We start from the raw sequence: 24,718 nt of genomic DNA, 5'->3' as shown, positions 1-24,718 counted from the left end.
AACATAATTGGTGAAGCAAAGGGAAATTCTAAATTGATCTGGGAGAATACTTGATTCCAACCTCTCTTTTAAAAAAAGGTCATTCAAATAACCAAATTCAACCTAGCTAATTTACGATTTATACGAAATTGTTTGACTACAGAGGTAGCAAAACTGTACTTCAAATCTATGATACTCCCCCACTTAACATACTGCTTGACTAGTTGGGCCCAAGCTTGCTGTACAACATTTAAACCTATTCAGTCTGTCTACAAACAGGCTCTCAAAGTGCTTGATAGGAAGCCCAATAGCCATCATCACTGTTACATCCTCAGAAAGCATGAGCTCCTGAGTTGGGAAAATCTTGTGCAATACACTGACGCATGTCTTGTATTCAAGATCCTAAATGGCCTGGCTCCCCCTCCACTCAGTATTTTTGTTAAACAGAAAACCCAAACATATGGCAGCAGATCCACAAGGTCTGCCATGAGAGGTGACTGTATAGTTCCCTTAAGGAAAAGCACCTTTAGTAAATCCGCTTTCTCTGTGAGAGCTTCCCATGTCCGGAATACACTGCCATCAGACACACATAACTGCACCACCTATCACACTTTCACAGAAAAACATGAAGACATGGTTAAAGGCCAATCAGATTTGTGAACAGAATCCCTAGCTGTGTATTGCCGCTTTCCATATTGTCTGTTGTCTGTAGCTTGTGAGGTGTGGAAAGACTTTGTTGTTTTTATGGATTTTGTCTTGTTACTTTTTGTTCTATGTTGCTCTGTCTGTATGCTACGTCTTGCTTGTCCTATGTTGCTCTGCGTGTGCTCACTGCTCATTGATTGTCTGTATTGTAATTGTTTTTAATAACCTGCCCAGGGACTGCGGTTGAAAATTAGCCGGCTGGCTAAAACCGGCACTTTACCTGAAACGTTGATTACTGTGCACTGTCACTGTAAAATAAAATAAACTCAAACTCAATTGAGACATGGATTGTGTATGTGTGCCATTCAGAGGGTGAATGGGCAAGACAAAATATTTAAGTGCCTTTGAACAGGGCATGCATAGCGCCACCATCTGGCCAATCTCTACAGCAAGAAGCATCATTCACCCAAGTTGTGTCAATATCTGGCCAAGGCTGCCTGTGTGACTTTCATAGGAACGTACAAACAGATGGAGACGGATTCACAGGGGGAAAATAAAATGAACTCAATGCATTTATCATGAACCCTACAGAACCCTGGCAGAAAGGAAAGGAAATTCGCGTGTCAATGCTATCTTTTTGACATTGGACTTTATCTTCCCTATTGATCAGCTATATCCAGCCTGGCCAGATAATTGAGAAAATCAACAGTGTCTAATCCACAAAGTCAGAGTTCAGTGTGTCAAATCGAAGGGCATGTTGTCCGGACCTCTGGCAGTCTCTATGGGGGTACCACAGGGTTCAATTCTCGGGCCAACTCTTCTCTCTGTATATATCAATGATGTTGCTCTTGCTGTGGGGATTCCCTGATCCACCTCTACGCAGACGACACCATTCTGTATACTTCTGGCCCTTCCTTGGACACTGAGCTAACTAACCTCCAAACGAGCTTCAATGCCATACAACACTCCTTCCGTGGCTTCCAACTGCTCTTAAACGCTAGTAAAACCAAATGCATGCTATTCAACCGTTCGCTGCCCGCACCCACCCGCCCGACTAGCATCACCACCCTGGACGGTTCCGACCTAGAATATGTGGACAACTATAAATACCTAGGTGTCTGGCTAGACTGTAAACTCTCCTTCCAGACTCATATTAAACATCTCCAATCCAAAATCAAATCTAGAATCGGCTTTCTATTTCGCAGCAAAGCATCCTTCACTCACGCCGCCAAACTTACCCTAGTAAAACTGACTATCCTACCGATCCTCGACTTCGGCAATGCCGTCTACAAAATAGCTTCCAACACTCTACTCAGCAAACTGGATGCAGTCTATCACAGTGCCATCCGATTTGTTACCAAATCACCTTATCTTCTTATGGCTGCAATCCCGTCACCGGGATCGATATGACAGCAGCCAGTGACAGTGCAGGGCGCCAAATTCAAAAAACAGAAATCTCATAATTAGAATTCCTCAGACATTCATGTGTCTTATATCATTTTAAAGGTAATCTTGTTGTTAATCCCACCAAAGTGTCCGATTTCAAATAGGCTTTTCAGCGAAAGCACTACAAACGATTATGTTAGGTCACCACAAAACCACAATAAGCACAGCCATTTTTCCAGCGAAAGATAGCTTTCACAAAAAACAGAAATAGAGATCAAATTAATCACTAACCTTTGATTATCTTCATCAGATGACACTCATAGGACTTAATGTTACACAATACATGCATGTTTTGTTTGATAAAGTTCATATTTATATAAAACAATCTGAGTTTACATTGGCGCGTTAGATTCACTAGTTGCAAAAACATCAAGTTATTTTGCATAGCCACATCGTTTCAACAGAAATACTCATCATAAATGTAGATGGTTGTCACGTTCCTGACCTGTTTTTCCTTGTTTTGTATTTATTTAGTATGGTCAGGGCGTGAGTTGGGTGGGTTGTCTATGTGTTGTTTTCTATGTTGGGGTTTTGTGTGTTCGGCCTGGTATGATTCTCAATCAGAGGCAGCTGTCAATCGTTGTCCCTGATTGAGAATCATACTTAGGCAGCCGGGGTTTCACGTGTGTTTTGTGGGTGTTTGTTCCTTGTTAGTGTTTCGCCACACGGGACTGTAACGGTAGTTTCATTTTGTTATTTTGTATCGCATATTGTTTTCGTGTTATTAAATTACCATGGAAACTAACCACTCTGCATATTGGTCCGATCCTTCTCGCCTCTCCTTGTCCGATGAGGAGGACGACATAGACTATCGTTACAATGATAATACAAGTTATACACATGGAATTATAGATATGCCTCTCCTTAATGCAACCGCTGTGTCAGATTTCAAAACAACTTTACCGAAAAATAAACCATGCAATAATCTGAGACGGAGCTCAGAACAATAGCCAAATTAGCTGCCATGTTGGACTCAACAGAAACCAGAAAATACATGATAAATGTTTCCTTACCTTTGATGAACTTCATCAGAATGCAGTCCTAGGAATCCCAGGTCCACAATAAATGCTTGATTTGTTCGATAATGTCCGTTATTTATGTCCAATTAGCTACTTTCGAATTGTTTACCAAACGCCCTAACCAAAGTCTCAAAGCGCGTCCACTATTACATTTACATTTACATTTACATTTAAGTCATTTAGCAGACGCTCTTATCCAGAGCGACTTACAAATTGGTGCATTCACCTTATGATATCCAGTGGAACAACCACTTTACAATAGTGCATCTAACTCTTTTAAGGGGGGGGGGGGGGGTTAGAAGGATTACTTTATCCTATCCTAGGTATTCCTTAAAGAGGTGGGGTTTCAGGTGTCTCCGGAAGGTGGTGATTGACTCCGCTGACCTGGCGTCGTGAGGGAGTTTGTTCCACCATTGGGGTGCCAGAGCAGCGAACAGTTTTGACTGGGCTGAGCGGGAACTGTACTTCCTCAGAGGTAGGGAGGCGAGCAGGCCAGAGGTGGATGAACGCAGTGCCCTTGTTTGGGTGTAGGGCCTGATCAGAGCCTGAAGGTACGGAGGTGCCGTTCCCCTCACAGCTCCGTAGGCAAGCACCATGGTCTTGTAACGGATGCGAGCTTCAACTGGAAGCCAGTGGAGAGAGCGGAGGAGCGGGGTGACGTGAGAGAACTTGGGAAAGTTGAACACCAGACGGGCTGCGGCGTTCTGGATGAGTTGTAGGGGTTTAATGGCACAGGCAGGGAGCCCAGCCAACAGCGAGTTGCAGTAATCCAGACGGGAGATGACAAGTGCCTGGATTAGGACCTGCGCCGCTTCCTGCGTGAGGCAGGGTCGTACTCTGCGAATGTTGTAGAGCATGAACCTACAGGAACGGGTCACCGCCGTAATACACTATAACGTGACAAAATGTCCAAAAGTTCCGTTACAGTCAGTAGAAACATGTCAAACGATGTACTGAATCAATCTTTAGAATGTTGTTAACATACATCTTTAATAACGTTCCAACCGGAGAATTACATCGACTTCAATTGACCGATGGAACGGAGCTCACTCTCACGTGAACGCGCCAGTTCAATGCGTGGGCACCTCATGGAAGTGATTACTCATTCCTGTCTCCTTCGGCCCCAATTCACATTGGAGTCATCAGACAAAGTTCTATTGACTGTTGACATCTAGTGGAAGCCGTAGGAAGTGAAAACCCATCCATATCTCTCTGTATTTTCAATGAGAGCTTGGTTGAAAATCTGGCACCCCCAGAAAATATCCAAACAGGAAGTGGAACTTCTCAGGTTTTTGCCTGCCATATGAGTTCTGTTATACTCACAGACATAATTCAAACAGTTTTAGAAACTTTAGAGTGTTTTCTATCCAATACTAATAATACAACTATGACATAGGAGCAGGCCGTTTACTCTGGGCACCTCTGTGCACCTTTCATCCAAGCTACTCAATACTACCCCTTCAGCCATAAGAAGTTATACCACCCACCACTGCGACATGTATGCTCTAGTCGGCTGGCCCTCGCTACATATTCGTCGCCAGACCCACTGGCTCCAAGTCATCAATAAGTCTATGCTAGGTAAAGCTCCGCCTTATCTCAGTTCACTGGTCACGATAACAACACCAACCCGTAGCACACGTTCCAGCAGGTATATCTCACTGACCATCCCCAAAGCCAACACCTCATTTGACCGCCTTTCCTTCCAGTTCTCTGCTGCCAGTGACTGGAACGAATTGCAAAAATCGCTGAAGTTGGAGACTTTTATTTCCCTCACCAATTTTAAACATGAACTATCTGAGCAGCTAACCGATCGCTGCAGCTGTACATAGTCCATCTGTAAATAGCCCACCCAATCTACCTACCTCATCCCCATACTGTTTTTATTTTATTTACTTTTCTGTTCTTTTGCACACCAGTATCTCTACTTGCACATCATCATCTGCTCATTTATCACTCCAATGTTAATCTGCTAAATTGTAATTATTCGCTCCTATGGCCTATTTATTGCCTACCTCCTCATGCCTTTTGCACACACTGAATATAGACTTTCTTTTTTCTACTGTGTCATTGACTTGTTTATTGTGTTATTGGCTTGTTTATTGTTTACTCCATGTGTAACTCTGTGTTGTTGTCTGTGTCACACTGCTTTGCTTTATCTTGGCCAGGTCGCAGTTGCAAATGAGAACTTGTTCTCAACTTGCCTACCTGGTTAAATAAATGTTAAATCATAAAAATAAAAAATAAAAAAATAGAACAGAACAAGCAAATGTATTTTCATTGTCTTTTATATGTGCTGAGTATGACATCATCAAGGTTTGTTCAGGATAAGAGTTGGCGGCACTGCAACAATCACTGACTCCACACCGCTTTTTCAGCTCTCAGACTTTATTAGGTTGCAAGTAGAGTTTCATATTAGTCATTTACTGGGATGCAGGGCCGGCTCTAGCCTTTTGGCTCGAGCAAGATTTGGTTACACAAGTCAGATTACAAAAGTCACCAAACGGAGGGGAAAAAACAGTAGCAGAGGCCTTTATTTAAATGTTGTGTCACATTGGGACACTAGGTTAAATCAGGAAGTGGTTTAGGGAGGCAATATTTAAACAACGTTGTGTGTTTGCTGTGGGTGTTCACAGCGATGATAGATAGCAGAAGGACAGCACACAGTGTGGCCAGGCAGGCCGTGGCTAACCTGTAGGGCCTGGGGCCCGCTCTCAGTGAGGGGACAGACACTGTTATGCAGGACACAGAGAAGTACATGACACCAGTGTATAGAGCTCTATTTCAGTTGAAAATGTTGGTGCTAATTGCTGTGGTTTTAGGGGGGGTTTTGTGCAACGGAAACACTTGATAGCACAGTCAGATACTATACTACAGCCTACTGTCTGCAGGCTGAGGATGCACAACATGCCTACAATGAAATATTTTCTGAATTTCAACAACATTTAATCCTGCAGAGGAACAGATTGACACATTTTGAAATTGATAATATTTCCACTTTACAGTATTAGGAGTCAGACATAAGGTCACAGCATGCAAATATCTTTTTTCACATTGGATGCAAGATTTTATTTAACTAATGACATTCCTTAATAAAGAACTCTTGTTCTTCAGAACTTGTGACAGTTCTGTAGTATTATACCATTAGCTATGGCGTCAGATATGTGGGAGGAAGCATATTGAATACGAATTAGAAGTCGTGTCTATTCTATTGAGGAAGGTAATGATGAAAGGCAGATATGGAAACCCTGAGAGAACTGTATTTTGAATGCAATACACATCATGCCTGAGTGAACACTGCATAACCAAACCCACTGGGCACAGATGTCAGTTCAACATCTAGTTCTGATTTACATTTGGTTGAGTTGTCAACTTACTTGAATTCAACATGAAATCAACAAAAACTGTCACCATGTCATTGGATTTAGGTTAAAATTCCCTTTGATTACTTTTTCCAAATCCAAATCAGTTTTCCATGTTGATTAAACGTCCTCACATTGATGCATCGTCTGTCCAGCGCCGCCTGAGCTGCCCGTCTGTCCTGAGCCGTCAGAGCCGCCCGTCTGACCTGAGCCGCTAGAGCCGCCCGTCTGTCCTGAGCCGCTAGAGCCGCCCGTCTGTCCTGAGCCGCTAGAGCCGCCCGTCAGTCAGGAGCCGCTAGAGCCGTCCGTCAGTCAGGAGCCGCTAGAGCCGTCCGTCAGTCAGGAGCCGCTAGAGCCGTCCGTCAGTCAGGAGCCGCCAGAGCAGCCCGCCAGTCAGGAGCCGCCAGAGCGCCCGCCAGTCAGGAGCCGCCAGAGCCTCCCGCCAGTCAGGAGCCGCCAGAGCCGCCCGCCAATCAGGAGCCGCCAGAGCCGCCCGCCAGTCAGGAGCCGCCAGAGCCGCCCGCCAGTCAGGAGCCGCCAGAGCCGCCCGCCAGTCAGGAGCCGCCAGAGCCGCCCGCCAGTCAGGAGCCGCCAGAGTCGCCCGCCAGTCAGGAGCCGCCCGCCAGTCAGGAGCCGCCAGAGCCGCCCGCCAGTCAGGAGCCGCCAGAGCCGCCCGTCAGTCAGGAGCCGCCAGAGCCGCCCGCCAGTCCGGAGCTGCCTTTCAGTCCGGAGCTGCCTTTCAGTCCGGAGCTACCCCTCAGTCCTGAGCTACCCCTCAGTCCTGAGTTACCCCTCCCCTCAGTCCTGAGCTACCCTTCAGTCCGGAGCTGCCCTTCAGTCCTGAGCTACCCTTCAGTCCTGAGCTACCCTTCAGTCCTGAGCTACCCCTCAGTCCGGAGCTGCCTTTCAGTCCGGAGCTGCCTTTCAGTCCGGAGCTGCCTTTCAGTCCGAAGCTGCCTTTCAGTCCGGAGCTGCCTTTCAGTCCGGAGCTGCCTTTCAGTCCGGAGCTGCCCCTCAGTCCTGAGATGCCCCTCAGTCCGGAGATGCCCCTCAGTCCGGAGCTGCCCCTCAGTCCGGAGCTGCCCCTCAGTCCAGAGGCACCCCTTCGTCCAGTGGCGCTCTCTACAATGGTCTTCAGTCCGGGTCCCCGCTCCAGAGGTGCCACCGAAGCGGGTAATGACTATGGTGGAGTGGGGTCCACGTCCCGCACCCGAGCCGCCGCCGTAAGAAGGCCCACCCGGACCCTCCCCTTCTGTGTCAGGTTTTGCGGCCGGAGTCCGCACCTTTGGGGGGGGGTACTGTCACGCCCTGGCCTTAGTTATCTTTGTTTTCTTTATTATTTTAGTTAGGTCAGGGTGTGACATGGGGGATGTAGGTGTTTTTCCTTGTCTAGGGGTTTGTATGTTTATGGGGCGTTGTCTAGTCTAGGTGTTTGTATGTCTATGGTTGCCTAGATTGGTTCTCAATTAGAGGCAGCTGTTTATCATTGTCTCTGATTGGGAACCATATTTAGGCAGCCATATTCTTTAGGGATTTCGTGGGTTATTGTCTATGTCTAGTTGCCTGTGTCTGCACTTTTGTATGATTAGCTTCACGTTCGTTTTGTTATTTTGTATAGTTTGTTTAGTGTTCATCTTCATAAATAAATAGAAGATGTATTCATATCAAGCTGCGCCTTGGTCCTCCTCTCTTCATCCAAACGACGAACGTGACAATACGAAATGGATGATGGACATCCACAAATGAATACAAAACATAAGTAACGTAACAAATCATACTAAATGTGGTATTTGGGATTTACATACAGAATAATACGAAATGCTCTGAGATCAGTTTGATTTCCCATCCCTGTCTGCTTTCATTACTGAAACATTTTAGATAATTTGTATAATTTCCATAAACACATTACTTTTTATAGGAAACAGGTCTTTTGTCTTCATACCAGTGTGCGCTTTTGGACTGCGCATCTCTGCGTCTTCAAAATATTGACTGTCGTTGTCGATAAGTTTAGAATACATCCCATCGCATGCTGTTGATCCTATATCAACCATCGCGCTTCTCGCACTGGACCGCTTTGATCCTCGTCAATAAGAAACTGATTCAGCAGCTAGAACTAGACTATTGTGATTCTACCCCAACTCATGTGAAGTGAGGTCAAAATAATTCAGCAAGCGGAGGGTTGACTGTTTTGGAATGTAGCCTTTATGCTTGGACGTTGGACAAAAAGAAAAATGACGTTTCTGATTAAACTCGTGTCTGTTCAACATTGCCTAGGCCTGGGCTAGCCTTTTTGCTCCAGGAGACCACGGAGTGATGAGGCTACTCACTAGGCATAGGCGTCAATTCAACGTCCGATCCACGTTGATTCAACGTCATTTCATTGAGCTAGTCTTGTTTGCCCAGTGGGTAGGGCCTGTGCCAATTTGTTGGACCAGTATTGAACTTTAGCATTGGCATGCAAAGGCAGTTTTTGCGAATGTATGTGTCACTTCCCATTCAGAGAATATTTGTTTAACAAAATGTAAAAAATGGGTCCATTTATTATATTTTTTTTTAACCTTTATTTAACTAGGCAAGTCAGTTAAGAACACATTCTTATTTAAAATGACGGCCTACCCCGGCCAAACCCAGACAATTGTGCGCAGCCCTATGGGACTCCCAATCACAGCCAGATGTGATGCAGCCTGGATTCAAACCAGGGTATGCAATGATGCCTCTAGCACTGAGATGCAGGTCCTTAGACCACTGCGCCACTCAGGAGCCAGAGTGGAAATGTCTGGAAATTATTTTATGGGTTTGGGCTAACTATCTGAATTGAACAACTTGTAATAGGCTAACTTTTCGAATTAAAATGCCGTTAATTAACTATTTATAAGCAGAATATAGTATTAGCATATGCATGTTTCATGTTGTGTTTTTTATTACATGTTTTGTGGGGTCTTTAATCATTTAGATACAGTGCAATCAAGTAGATTATGTTAGGCCATTAGATTTCATCACTAGCCTTCAAAATGCTTTAAAATGGTTGCATGTGGGCTACTATACAAAAAGCTGAAGGATAAATAATGATTTCCCACTCAGGCCGTTCATCATTAAAAAAAAAGGTATGTTCTGGTCTGCTTAACAGGGTGGCTCTCCCATAGGCACCGATGCATTAGCAGCTGGGTCTGGTCTGCTTCATTCATTGTCTTTATATGAACCAGAAAAAATGAAGGAGTGGAATGTCTCGCTTCCTCTTCCTCCTCTGCTATACATTTCTGTGGTTATTTACCTTTGATCAGCCACTAGAGTGCCCCACACGCCTTTAAAATGCTTTCATGTATAGTGTGTACTGTACAGTAGGCTATAAACATTGTACTGCTGCTGAACTTACTGTATGTGAACGGAAAGGTGAGTACAGTTAGCCCGTATTGACTTTTGGGTGACTGACAAGTGTGGATATGGGAGTTGTATACATATAAGTTGCATAGAAAAACGACATTGATAAATCATGAATGGGTCATCTGATGATTTTCCACTTGAAACATTCCTGTTTTAATTGTGTTATTAATCCATTACGCAACATAAACTCCAGTGCCTTATTGTGAAATCCCGATTTGTGAAATCCAGTGAGTGATATGCCATTGTCACTGTCACTAATAGTTAGGTCATCAAGGGAACACAGTGTTTAACCATGATGATTAAGAGACGATTTTCAGAGCAGTGTGTTTTTCTACTAGTGTGACGTTGGACGGTTACGTTCCAGCACATCGTGTCTCAAGAATCACCATAGATATTAGCCAACCGACTATAGGGAAGGGTGGTAATAATGAATGTTTAGCTCACATAAAACATCTCACTGACCCACATCACAACATCCTATCACCTACTAATGACCGGTGGGGATAGATGACATACATTCCATGTCCTTAGGTTCCCTTTGTGTGTGTGCTGCGCATGCGCACTTGTGTGTGTGCTCGTGTACCTTTAACTCACATTGTGAAGGCGTACTAGGCTCCTTTGTCACATTGAGTCAGACAGTATCAAAAGGGTAACTCCCTTTCCTGTATCTGTTACTGCATCACTTTCAGTAAATCTTCCCAACCCAGAATGCTCTGTGATACTCCCCTGGATTCATTCACTATATGGGAGTCAGCCATGTGTCCTCGCTCCCTAATTGATCGAAATAGATATAGGAAGTGGATGACTCCTTTCAAGGGAAGGCTGAAACTGCTTACTTTAGGATGTTGAGTAATGCTATTTGTGTTTGGGGGTGGGGAAGGGATTGGGAAATGTCAGTGTGTTCTGGCTACTGTTATCAATCATTACAAGCCTGCCAGAATGTGTGTGGTCCTACTACTGCTGCTTTGAAGTAACTGCTACAATGCAGGAGAACTACTGTGACACGGGAAAAAGTTATTACCATTAGGCAACATGTGGTTGGGTAGGTTACTTTCTAAATGTAAACCGTTGCAGTTACTAGTTACCTGTCCAAAATTGTAATCAGTAATGTAACTTTTGGATTATCCAAACTCAGTAATGTAATCTGATTACTTTCAGTTACTTATGGATTACTTTCACCTTAAGCGGCATGAGAAGAGGACAAAAAGGTTCCATCAAAAGCATTTGGTGTGCCATCATAGTGGTCTCTCACTTATGGTCAGACTCGCTCAGGTGGAACAAACATAAACTTGCACCTTTTTTCCAATTTAAAAGTAATCCAAAAAGTAATCTCGTTTTTCAAAAGTATCTGTAATCCTATTACAATATTTCTGCTGGTAACTTTTTTGTAATCAGATTAATCAGTTACTGCCCAACCCTGACTGTCTACACAACTTTAGGGCCTTGCTAGCTAGTCTTGATTTTCTAGCACGGTGCTGTGAGTCTGGCCAAGCAAGACTAAGGCCTAGTAAACCTAACTACCAGCATCGAAATCTGAGTTTGTTTTTGGTAGGGATGTTATGATTGGGCAGGGATAGATAGACAGATATGCCACTCATTCTGTAGTGCCAAGACAAAGACAGAGTAACATTCAGCAATCTTGTAGAAACAGGTTTTGGGGTCAATTCCATTTCAATTCCAGTCAGACACCTTTTTCATTGGAATTTGGTTAACTTTCTGAATTGACTGAAATGTTAATGGCATTACTACCCTGGTAAAAAGTGAGGATAATTCGATCAGCTCACAAAAATGTGAGGAATATATAAGAAGGACTAAGGACCAGCAGGTGGCACTACAGTCATTGTGACGGCCAGGCTGAAAGGTACACCCTTACATTTTGCCCATTCATTTCTTACTTACTCCTATGTACGGTACACAGACATGACTGTTCATGTTTGCACGTATGCAAGTGTGTGTTAATGCATTTTGTTTTGTGTATGTGCACTTGTGTGTACATGTGTACGTGTGTGTGTCTGTGTGTGTGCAAATCTGCTTTTTGCATTTCTGTCTGAGTGAGTTCTGTTTCTTTTTGAGTTTCTGTAGTGTAAGTCTGTGTCTGTGTGTGTGTGTGTGTGTGTGTGTGTGTGTGTGTGTGTGTGTGTGTGTGTGTGTGTGTGTGTGTGTGTGTGTGTGTGTGTGTGTGTGTGTGTGTGTGTGTGTGTGTGTGTGTGTGTGTGTGTGAGCGTGCGCTCAGCACCATTCAGGGCATGGCGTTTTAGTCAGAGGGACAAAGCTGGGAGGGGGGGGCATTACTCAACCCCAACGCCTCCAGGTGAGGCAGAACAGAGGTGACGTGATGGATGTCAGACAGATCAGACAGCCCTATCCCATCATGCACCTGACCTGTGTCTGAGTCTGGTCATGTGATACCTGAGTTGAGGCCAATACGGTTAACTTCCCTCCCTGAATGGATCACATTCCATGTAACACACACCCTGTCACAAACCACACACACACCCAACCACACACACAGCACATTAATCACTTCCAGTAAGGATAGAAAGCTTACCGTACACTTATCACTTGTCATTGGTTTCTGCATGAATAATAAGGTACATTGCATATGAATATTCATTCCCAAATGTCATAATCAGATGCATTATTACAGTAGGCTGATGTTACGGTTTACAAACACTACCAGGACAAAGAGCAATGGACTTAAAAATTTACATATCTTGAGCGAGTGAAATGGTCAATCTAAGTTTGAATCCTCAAACTACTTTCAGTTCCGCGCAGACAAGGTGACCAAAGTACCACGCTGGTTCTATTTAATCTACGAGAGAGGAAATGATGTGGTCATTGATGCCTCACAGGAAAGTATGCGTCACTTGAACAGATGTGACCCAACATGTGTCTCTGTGGCTTACATAGTATACAGTTATCATTTATTGGTCAATGTTATTGCAACACTGTCCCAAAATCAATAAGTCATTCAGACCTGACCCCCAACTTGTACAATTAGCAGTCTCTTTTGGAAACAAATCGTTCGATAGGAAATCATTCGACAATCTGTAGATTTTTGAGTGACACTAATAGCAATGTAGGATTATGTATAAAACAATTTAAACCAAAACTCGTATTTCATTTAAATGAACATCATACTCATCTGTCACACCCTGATCTGTCTCACCTGTCTTTGTGCTAGTCTTCAGCCCCCTCCAGGTGTCGCCCATCTTCCCCATTATCCCCGGTGTACCTGTGTTCTCTGTTTGTCTGTTGCCAGTTCGTTTTGTTTCGCCAAGCCTACCAGTGTTTTTTCCCCGTGCTCCTGTCTGTCTCTAGTTCCTGTTTTCTAGCTTTCCCGGGTTTTGACCATTCTACCTGCCTTGACCCTGACCCTGCCTGTCGTTCTGTACCTTTCGGACTCTGCTCTGAACTACTGACCCCTGCCTGCTCTTGACCTGTCATTTGCCCGCCCCCCTGTTTTTGTAATAAACTTTTGTTACTTCGAAACTGTCTGCATCTGGGTCTTCTCTTGAGCCTTGACACTCATCATAAAATCTATTTGTAGTAAATACCTTTTAGGGTCAATGAAAAGTTTTGATGGCATAGAGCATCTCAAACATGTGGGACACCGGATGAATGGTCCTGTGTAAGCTCAGTTGATAGAGCATGACGCGTGCAATGCCAGGGATGATGGTTTGAACCAGTATGAAAATGTATGCACTCACTACTGTAAATCACTCTGGATAAAAACATCTGCTAAGATGTCATTTCACTTTCTTTTGTTAAGAAGAGAGATCTGGACATGATTAAATAAGAACTCCCTCAGTGTTTAGTTTTGTTGTTTTTCTGCTCAAACCTTTGAACTCAGGCGTACCAGGTAAAAGCCTGCCAGCCGAACCTGTGCCTCCATGCCGAGCCGCTTGGCACAAAGTCACTGCCCAACCCAACTGTTTTAAAATTGAACTGCTTTTCGCTGCTATGGAGAATAGACAATATGAATGACAGTTTTACATGTTTATGGCTTCTGCAGACTGCTTTTGTTAAGTGTGGAACTACGAATGCCCGATTTTCAGGTCAAGTCTGTCACATACACTGAAATGTACAAAACATTATGAACACCATCCTAATATTGAGTTGCATCCCCTTTTTACCTCAGAACAGTCGCCATTTGTCACGGCATGGACTCTACAAGGTGTCGAAAGTGTTTCACAGGGATGCTGGCCCATGTTGACTCCAATGCTTCCTAGAGTTGTGTCAAGTTGGCTGGATGTCCTTTGAGAAGTGGACCATTCTTGATACACACAGAAAACTGCTGAGCGTGAAAAACCCAGCAGTGTTGCAGTTCTTGACACACAAACCGGTGCACCTGGCACCTACTACCATACCCTGTTCAAAGGCAGTTAAATATTTAGTTTTGCCCATTCACCCTCTGAATGGCACACATACACAATCCATGTCTCAGTTGTCTCAAGGCTCAAAAATCCCTCTTTAACCTGTCACCTCCCATTCATCTACACTGATTGATGTGGATTTAACAGGTGACATCAATAAGTGAACATAGCTTTCACCTGGATTCACATGGTCAATCTATGTAATGGAAAGAGCAGGTGTTCCTAATGTTTTGTACACTAAGTATATTTCTCCATAAGATCATTACAGTTATGAATTGTAACATCTTAGTCAAGCATAATGTCAATGAGTTTTGCATTATCACATGATAATCACTAAATGCTGTTGTAATTCAGTATTTTGTAAAAGGGGGGGAATAATGTAAATAGAGATATATTTAAGTTTGTAGTACACAGACATGTTTTACTTGAACAAGAAGTTACAGTTATCAATTTCCCCTTGGCAAACAGTGACATTAGATTCCAATGAAGCTGCAAAGGCTGCTACTAGTTTTGGCTGTGCCTCAGCAGTTGACTCAGGTTGTCACCGACACCTAGCCCAGTCTACTATGATGGCAATAGTAGGTGTAAACATCCCTCTTATTTCTGTAGGTCCGGTTCATCAGGATTTCCTTCTGCCGCCAGTACACTATGTAAATGGTGAATGCAAATTCTTTTATATTATGTATTTTGTTTGTAACAGACCATGAACCCACAACCAAGATACAGTCTGGGCTCTATTTTAACAAACCTAATGCAATGGCAAATCTTAGCACTGGCGTTAGCTTGTGTTTTCTAGGTTTGGGGGTGTGTCCGAAATATTTTAGCTATTTTCACAACCGGAATTATGGGAGCCGTAGCTGCCGGTGGCGCGAAAGGGCTGGGTTTTGATGAATAAACAAGTTGTGGGTGTGTCGAGGCTTGGCTCCTCACTGGCCAATCAGAACATGCTCCATGGCTAAATATGTGGTTGCTTTAAGTTGTGTATTTATGGTCTTTTATGTATTGCCTTGTCATCAAATCCAATTTGAATGTTAGTCCGTTATAGCCTAGTTCGTTAAATCGCCTGCCCCATATGTTCTAAATACGTTGAACATATTTGAAGTCCACAGTGTTAGGGTTTCAAGCCCGCGAAGTTGAGTGAAACTCTATATTTATTTGTTGGCATTGATTATTATTTTCCTTCTTCTGCCTATTGGTGAAAAAAATGGAATACCCGTGAGATGGTACAGCCTAGGACATTACAACCTTGCATGATGGTAAATGGCCAAGGGCCACACCCTCTTATGTACATACCATGCCAATTGGCCACATGGTGGTGTTATAACAATATTGTAATAAAACTTGGTACACATGTTCCAAAAACTGTCAAGTCTCAACATATGTAAGCACATTTAGATCGACCATACGGTGGCTCTATAATGGGTGCATGTTTATATCTCTTGATCTGGTTGACTCAGAGTGATGAAATTTAGCACACATGCTCAGGGATATGAATCTAGCTAACCTGTATAGTATGGTTTAGTTTGGCCGCATGGTGGTGCTTTTGGACATAGTGGCCATACTGTTTGTGCAGGAGTCTTAGAAAATGTTGTGATTGAAGATGTGCATCTATAGATGCTATATACCAAATTTGGTGCCAATCGGTCCATCAGCTCTGTAGAAGAATGCGTTTTAAAGTAGTAAACATCAGTGAACATTTTCCAAAATATCAAAAGCATATTATATCGCATGATCAGTTTGATTTGGAGATCTGATATTTGGCAAGAATTGTAAACAGTACAGAAGTAACTTGTTCTAGGCCAATGTTTCCAATTTTTCCTGATGGTGGCACAGTGGGCCCATAGCTGAACCCCGGCATTTGTTGCTTGCAGCTATATTTATTATTATTCATCTTCTTCAGTAAGACCAAATTAAAATGCTAATTCCCGTGAAATGGTGAGGCCTAAGAAGGGAGACAGGGTTAGCTGCATCCCAATATGGCGACCGGAGTAAGGGCGAGTGTGTTTATCGAAAGTAAAGTAGTAGACGTGTGGAAAGAAGTGTGTGTGTCAGAAGCCAAGTAGTGGGGGTGTGGAAAGGAGCGGGTGTGTCGGAAGTAAAGTAGTGGGGGTGTGGAAAGGAGTGGGTGTGTCGGAAGTAAAGTAGTGGGGGTGTGGAAAGGAGTGGGTGTGTCGGAAGTAAAGTAGTGGGGGTGTGGAAAGGAGTGGGTGTGTCGGAAGGAAAGTAGTGGGTGTGTCGAAAGCACTCTGCTATAGGTTAGATGGTTTTGAATGAGCTGTGTTGTTTGTCTTCCATTTCTTACCAGGCAACTACCGTGCATTGAGCTACTATACCGAGTTTGGACTTCTGTTTTTAAGACAGAGGATGTGTCACGCCCTGACCTTAGAGAGCCTTTTTATGTCTATATTTGGTTTGGTCAGGGTGTGATTTGGGTGGGCATTCTATGTTCTTTATTTCTAGGTTTTGTGATTCTATGTTTTGGCCGGGTATGGTTCTCAATCAGGGACAGCTGTCTATCGTTGTCTCTGATTGGGAATCATACTTAGGCAGCCTGTTTTGCCACTTTAGGTTGTGGGATGTTGATTTTTGTTAGCTCTGTGTAGCCTTCAAGACGTGACGTTCGTTGTTCTTTTGTTGTTTTGTTTGGTGTTTGGTTTTAATAAAGAAGCATGAACACGTACCACGCTGCACCTTGGTCTCATCCTTCCGACGAGCGTTACAGAACATCCCACCACAAACGGACCAAGCAGCGTGGTAAGGAGGACTGGACATGGGAGGACATTTTGAATGGGAAAGCGGAGGCAGCTAGAAAAAGGGCCCAGGATTACACAGGGTCACGGCTGGCACTAAAGACCGGGAGGCCACTCCAAAAACATTTTTGGGGGGGACACACGAGGAGATTGGCTGAGTCAGGTTGGAGACCTGAGCCAACTCCTCGTGTTTACCGTAGGGAGCGTGGTACTGGTCAGGCACCGTGTTATGCGGTGGAGCGCACGGTGTCTCCAGTGTGCGTTCACAGCCCGGTGCACTACATTCCAGCTCCCTGCATCGGCCGGGCTAGAGTGGGCATCCAGCCAGGATGGATGGTGCCGGCTCAGCGCACCTGGCCGCCAGAGCTTCTCTACGGCCCAGGATATCCTGCGCCGGCTCTGCGCACTGTGTCTCCGGTGCGTCTGCACAGCCCAGTGCGTCCTGTGCCAGCGCCCCGCCTTTGCCGGGCGAAGGTAACCATCCAGCCAGGACAGGTTGTGCAGGCTCTACACTCGAGACCTCCAGTGCGCCTCCACGGCCCAGTGTATCCGGTGCCTACTCCCAGGAACCAGGCCTCCTGTATGTCTCCCCAGCCTGGTGAGTCCTGTGCCTGCTCCCAGAACCAGGCCTCCTGTATGTCTCCCCAGCCTGGTAAGCCCTGTGGCAGCTCCACGCACCAGGCTGCCTAGACGTCTCCTCACTCCAGTGATGATCCATGGCCCGAAGCCTCCAGTGGTGATCCATGGCACGAAGCCTGCAGTGATGATCCATGGCACGAAGCCTCCAGTGATGATCCATGGCACGAAGCCTCCAGTGATGATCCATGGCACGAAGCCTCCAGTGATGAGCCATGGCACGAAGCCTCCAGTGATGATTCATGGCATGAAGCCGCCAGTGATGGTCCATGGTCCGGAGCCTGCAACGACGGTCTCCAGTCCGGAGCCTCCAGCGATGGCCTCCAGTCCAGAGCCTCCAGCGACGGTCCCCAGTCCGGGGCCTGCAACGAGGGTCCCCTGTCCGGGGCCTGCAACGAGGGTCCCCAGTCCAGGGCCTACAGAGAGGGTCCCCAGTCCAGGGCCTGCGGCGAGGGTCCACAGTCCGGGGCCTGCGGCAAGGGTCCCCAGTCCGGGGCCTGCGGCGAGGGTTCCCAGTCCGGGGCCTGCGGCTAGGGTCCCCAGTCTGGGGTCGGCAGCGAGGGTCCCCACACCAGAGGCACCACCAAAGTGGGGGGAGCCAGAGGTGTAGTGGGGTCTACGTCCCGCACCGGAGCCGCCGCCGTGAAGAGATGCCCACCCGGACCCTCCCCTATAGAGTCAGGTTTTGCGGCCGGAGTCCGCGCCTTTACGCCCTGGCCATAGAGAGGCTTTTATTCTCTATTTTGGTTAGGCCAGGGTGTGACTAGAGTGGGCATTCTAGTTTCTTTATTTCTATGTTTTGTATTTCTATGTTTTGGCCGGGTATGGTTCTCAATCAGGGACAGCTGTCTATCGTTCTCTCTGATTGGGAATCATACTTAGGCAGCCTTTTTTCCTTTGGTGTTTGTGGGTAGTTATCTTTGTTAGTGGCACTATAGCCCTCTTAAGCTTCACCGTCGTTTCTTTGTTTCTTGTTTTGTTGGCGACATTTACAATAATAAACTAAAATGTACGCTCACCACGCTGCGCCTTGGTCTCCTTCCGACGACGGCCGTGACAGGATGAGTCTGGGTCATATTTCACTGTTAGTTTTACACAAATAATTGTACATTTTCAGTTATAAAACTGACCATTGTTTGTTTTTGATTAAATGTATTGACGATGGGTGTACTGTTGCTTCATGCGTTGTTTGCATGTGCTTACTGTGACTGTCACCCTGCTATTGGCTACTAGGTATCTACTTCCCATTCCCTTGCCGGACAGTAGTGCTTGTCAAGCGGGAGCGAAGGGCACTGTGTCCGGGGGTTGTTGTTAGGCATGTCGATACTGGTCGCTGGCTTATGTCATAGTGCAGCCCAATCAGCCAGGTCAAACGGTCTTGAGTGGCAACAAATCTGCCCAATCTACATAGGTTCGTCTCAAGGAACAAATATGCCTCAAGGACCCATAAGGTCCTCCATGATGGATTTTCCGCCATTTAGAAGTTTGTTAAAAACACTTAAAACGCTACTCCTCTGGCACCAAATGACCGATCTGCACAAATCTTGATATATTGCATCTATGGACCAAGCTCTCACAGGATAGCATCTGAAACAACATGGCCGCTACTGACCAATAAACATTAACGTGGGCGTGGTCTGGCACATAAATGCATTTAACTCCGACACTAATATTTGTATTGTAACAAAACTTGGTACATGTCCCAAACACTGTCAAGGCTCAACATATCTAAGTACATTCAGATCGACCACACGGTGGCACTATAACAGACACATGTTATATCTCTTGATCTGTTTGACTCAGCGTGAGGAAATGTTGCACACATGCTCAGTAGTGCTGAGCGGTTAACTGAAATGTCAATTATTTGAATTCCATTTCGTAAAAAAAAATTCTGTGAGATTGCGTACATTGCACAGTTTCTCTAGAGATAAATCATATCAAACTGTGCGATGTAGTAGGGAGTTGTACTTTCCAACAGGCCAATATTCCTACATAGTTAAGCGCAGAAAATGTGGTAATTAACTACAATGACCATAATCCATTGCGTGCCTACTTGTCTGTTCTGTGTTTCTTTCATGCCTGCTACATTAGGTTAGCGTGGGGCAGACACGGAGAACGAGAGAAGAGACAGAAGAATACGCGATTGAGCGGGAGAGAGCAGTTGCTTCTCTATCCCTCTAACGACCAGAGAATGCCTAAAATTGCACTTGACAACCAGTGTTAGTGAATGTAGCATCCCTTTTTTGGGGGAAAGAATCTAGCTTTTTAATGCTAGTAACCCATTGTTTAAAAGCAATAATACACTCGAGTCCATGTGTTATGACATTTTTGTCATGCTTGTGATGTGATGATAGACACGAGGCCTCTCATGTATTATTTCTTAGTCAAATCATATTCAAAAATGAAATAACAACTTGTTTTAAATAGGCCTAAATACAGTTAAAGGCACCATAATTGCTATCTGTGGGCGTATAATACAGATAAAGCAACTTAGACTATGGATGGTTTTAGCACAACCAAGCTTTTCACAGGAGCTGGATAAAGATCCAAACTAAAGAGAAAGGGGGAACCACCATAATACTGCTCACAAATGTAATGTTTTATAAACATCATGGAACCATCTTACAGATCATATTTGCACTTCTCCAGAAATGGCAGACGAAATTGCATTTTGTTCGAGACAGATTGAATAGTTTGGAGGAGCGTGTCTTTTGTAATCCGACAAGGGGCGTTTTTTTGTAAGTGGGGATGGACAACCTACTTGAACAAGCGAAAAGCACTCTCAGTAGACTATTTAAAACCCCTTTATTCGTAGGCTACTTTTGGCTAGTGGCCAGGATAAACCAGCCTTGATTAAGGGGAGGGTAGGCTATGTTTGACTTTTAATCAAATTCAACGAAATGAGGGGAGGGGGGGTATTTATGTTTATAAATAAGAGATTCACTGGCACAAATGGCACATCTCTCCTTCCATGGGCACTGTGCATCATGGCTGGATAGGCTACGCTTCCACTCTCAAAATCCATGACATTATCAACTGCGTTGCCGTTAAGACCTGCTTCTTGTGGGTCTTAAAACTTCCCATTAGCGCTGCTTGAAAATGTCACTTTTGCACTTGTTTTTCTGGACACACCTCAAATATTGCCACCGCTCCCACCTCAACGCAAGCGAGTGGATGTTAGACAAGTAAATTGTTAAGGCTGGAAAATGCCAGTGCGCCAGTTTACATGATCAAATATCATTGTTTGACACTTGCGCCTCCTTAGCATCAGCCGAAAATAGAGCCCCGCATTTCAAGAGTTAATACGAATGTCCAAATATTGATGGGAAAAATATACCAGATATGCAGTTCTGAAGCTGTAAGGCTAATGTGGAGTAAGCCCAATAAAAATGACGACGTTGACACAGACTTATCTGACCTATTCTTGCATGATCAATAGCAGCAGGGCTTCAAAGAACAAGTTAGAATTTTGGATTCCCTGTCTTTTACGGCAATTATTCTGTTATCAGGGTTAGATTATTCCTTTTGTCAGAATAAATATCTGCTTTTGGCGACATTTCAACAGTTTATGGGTTCAGTGCAGTTTATTTTGTTCATACTAATTTACCAGGCACCTTGAAATATGATGTCATTAAATGTGCGAGCCATACGCTATGGAACTGATTTCCCTAATGTTACTGTGCACAGTTCATCCATTAATTGGCCTTTTGTGTGGCAGTGCCAGTGGCAAGGTCTGCCCAGTGCCAGTTTGGGGTGTCAGTCAGTCTTGGACACTGGGAGTAATCCCATCAGTTAGGCTCGGGAGTGGCCTTAGGACATACAGGGCGTTAAGACAGAGATTAGCTGTATATTCTCTCCCCTTTTTTTACATTTGACATTTTAGTCATTTAGCAGAACTCCCATAGGGCAGGGGTGGGAGGGCCAGGAGACCAGAGGTGGTAGAACCGAATACTTGGGTAGGGGTGTAGGGTTTTAGCAGAGCCTGAAGGTAGACAGTTCCTCTGGCTGCTCCGTAGGCAAGTACCATGGTCTTGTAGTGGATGTGAGCTTCGACTGGAAGCCAGTGGAGTGTGTGGAGGAGCGGGGTGACATGGGAGAATTTGGGAAGGTTGAACACCAGGCGGGCAGCAGCGTTCTGGATAAGTTGCAGGGGTTTGATGGCACAAGCGGGGAGCCCAGCCAACAGCGAGTTGCAGCAGTCCAGACGGGAGAGGACATCTGCTTGGATTAGGACCTGTGTCGCTTCCTGTGTGAGTTAGGGTCACACTACGGATGTTGTAGAGAATGAACCTGCAGGAGCGAGTCACCGCTTTGATGTTTGCAGAGAACGACAGTGTGTTGTCCAGGGTCGCGCTAAGGGTCTTTTCATTCTGTGGACAACGACACCGTGGAGTTGTCAACCGTGATGGAGAGGTCTTGGAGCGGGCAGGCCTTCCCCAGGAGGAAGAGCAGCTCCGTCTTGTCAAGGTTGCGCTTGAGGTGGTGGGCCGACATCCAAACTGAGATATCTGCCAGGCAGGCAGAGATGCGTGTCGCCACCTGGGTGTCAGAAGTGGGGGAAGGAGAAAAGTACTTGAGTGTCATCCTCATAGCAATGATAGGAGAGACCATGTGAGGATATGACGGAGCAGACTGACTTGGTGTATAGAAGGAAGAGGAGAGGGCCTAGAACCGAACCCTGGGGGATACCAGTAGTGAGAGTATGTGCTGCAGACACAGATCCTCTCCACGTCACCTGGTAGGAGCGGCCTGCCAGGTAGGATGCAATTCAAGAGTGTGCAGAGCCTGAGACAACTAGCCGTGAGAGGGTGGAGAGGAGGATCTGATGGTTCATGGTGTTGAAGGCATTGGATAGATCTAGGAGGATGAGAACAGAGAGAGAGTCAGCTTTGGCAGTGCGGAGAGCCTCCATGAATTATTGGTTGTGGTCATGCTTTTCTTCTTTGTTTGAAACCTGTCAACTGCTGTATATTTTCTAAGTTTGTTAAAGTATTGGACCAAGTGTATCAATTACATTTAAAAAAAGCTTTCTGTGTTTGTCTATTTTGCGCACACACACTGTCTGTATGAGATATACAGTCATTTATAGATTACACAATATTATACTGCACAAATACTACATATCATTACATATGAGTAATTTACCAGACACTCTATCCAGGGAAGAGCAGTCTCGGTTGAGTGATCCGTCTTGAAGCCTGACTGGTTAGGGTCAAGAAGGTCATTCTGAGAGAGATAGCGAGAGAGTTAGTCAGAGTTTGGTTGTTGTACTACTTTTATGTTATACACAAGCACACACCACACCTACTGTACACAAATAACGTAGAATGACAATGACACTAACACTAGCACAAAGCAAACGGACATGTCAACCAATATACATGACATGGTGGTAGACACAGATACACACACCAAGTCAAATGAACACACACAACGTACATTCCATTAGTATTTTCAGATGGACAAACCCCCAAAACACGTGATAAGGGGAAGAAGGGATACTGCAGGAGTTGTACAATCTCACTGCTTCAAGTTTCACCGCTCCTCTACTTGTTTCCGTGGAAATGGACCCTGTCCCTGGGTGTAGGCTAGGCTACTCAATCTGCTAGGGGTATTGTGACTCTGAGCGAGCTCATAGTCATTGTGGGTACATTCCAGTGTAATTGCTCTGGGCATGTCCCATCCTGTACCCTATACCTTCCTCAAAAAGGCTGTGCTTTTCTCTAGTGATGGGAATTTCGTCTCTTTTTAATGACTCAGATCTTTCAACTCGTTCACTCAGAAGAATTAATCTTTTGACTCATTTAGTTTCACTTGAGTCAGTAATGCCCGGAGCACGCAGGACCCACTACCGGCGAACAATGAACTGAAAACCCGAAAGAGTCATGATTCCACAAGCTTCTCGTTAATATGTTGTGCACCATAGGGAGCTTGTTGGAGCTGTCATTTGTGACTGAGACTTGTAAATGTGTGCTTTAAACAATGTAGAGTTGTTGATTGCTAGGCATACAAATATACTGAATAAAAATATAAATGCAACATGCAACAATTTCAACAATTTTACTGAGTTACAGTTCATGTAAGGAAATCAGTCAATTCAAATAAATTCATTAGGTGCTAATCTATGGATTTCACATAACAGGACCACCCACTTGGGAGCCAGGCTCACCCACTGGGGAGCCGGGCCCAGCCAATCAGAATAGAGTTTTCCACAAAAAAGGGCTTTTTTACAGACAGAAATACTCCCAAGTTTCATCAGCTGTCTGGGTGGCTGGTCTCAGACGATCCCGCAGGTGAAGAAACCGGATGTGGAGGTCCTGGGCTGTTATGGTTACGCGTGGTCTGCGGTTGTGAGGCCGGTTGGACGTACTGTCAAATTCTCTAAAACTACATTGGAGGCGGCTTATGGTAGAGAATTGAACATAAAATGATCTGGCAACAGCTCTGGTGGACATTCCTGCAGTCAGCATGCCAGTTGCATGCTCCTTCAAAACTTGAGACATCTGTGGCATTGTATTGTGTGACAAAACTGCACATTTTAGAGCAGTCTTTTATTGTCCCCAGCACAAGGTGCACCTGTGTAATGATCATGCTGTTTAATCAACTTCTTGATATCACACACCTGTCAGGTGGATGGATTATCTTGGCAAAGGAGAAATGCTCACTAACAGAGATGTAAACAAATTTGTACACATAGTTTGAGAGAAATAATCTTTTTGTGCATATGAAACATTTCTGGGATCTTTTATTTCAGCTCATGAAACATGGGACCAAAACTTTACACGTTGCGTTTATATTTGTGTTCAGTGTATAAGATTATTTATTGATACATCTGAGACAAGGTCTAGTTTTGGCTGCAACTGGACTAGATTGTTTACGACTTTTGGCGGAATGCATTGCTTGACTGCCGTGAGGGTAATAAGTAGCCTGACGACTCTTCCGCTGCTCTGTCGTTCGCTACATACTTCTCATTCCGGAGAAGAAACTAACATCCGTGAGCATGGCGTAGTGTTTGGTCGGAACAAGTCTGGGTAGCCAGGCAAGGTGTTAAGCACAGTCGTTTGCGAACTGCAGCCCCTACAACGATTTGTTCTCGAGTTCGCGTTTGTTGCGCATAGGCAATGTAT

General features: G+C 44.9%; 1 long non-coding RNA gene across 1 annotated transcript; it reads right to left on the bottom strand.

Annotated features, from left to right (window-relative positions):
- Nucleotides 1-21,156: 21,156 nt before the first annotated feature.
- Nucleotides 21,157-23,796, bottom strand: LOC139558704 (uncharacterized). The gene is made up of 2 exons (XR_011671628.1): nucleotides 22,737-23,796; nucleotides 21,157-22,448 (listed from the first exon to the last, which is right to left on the bottom strand). It is a non-coding gene; the product is annotated as an uncharacterized lncRNA (long non-coding RNA).
- Between the last annotated feature and the right edge of the window lie 922 nt (nucleotides 23,797-24,718).

The sequence above is a fragment of the Salvelinus alpinus genome, chromosome 29, assembly GCF_045679555.1.
Source record: "Salvelinus alpinus chromosome 29, SLU_Salpinus.1, whole genome shotgun sequence".
Classification (NCBI taxonomy): Eukaryota; Metazoa; Chordata; class Actinopteri; order Salmoniformes; family Salmonidae; genus Salvelinus; species Salvelinus alpinus.
The sequence above is the reverse complement of the archived record's forward strand: the minus strand, read 5'-3'. Positions and strand labels throughout refer to the sequence as shown.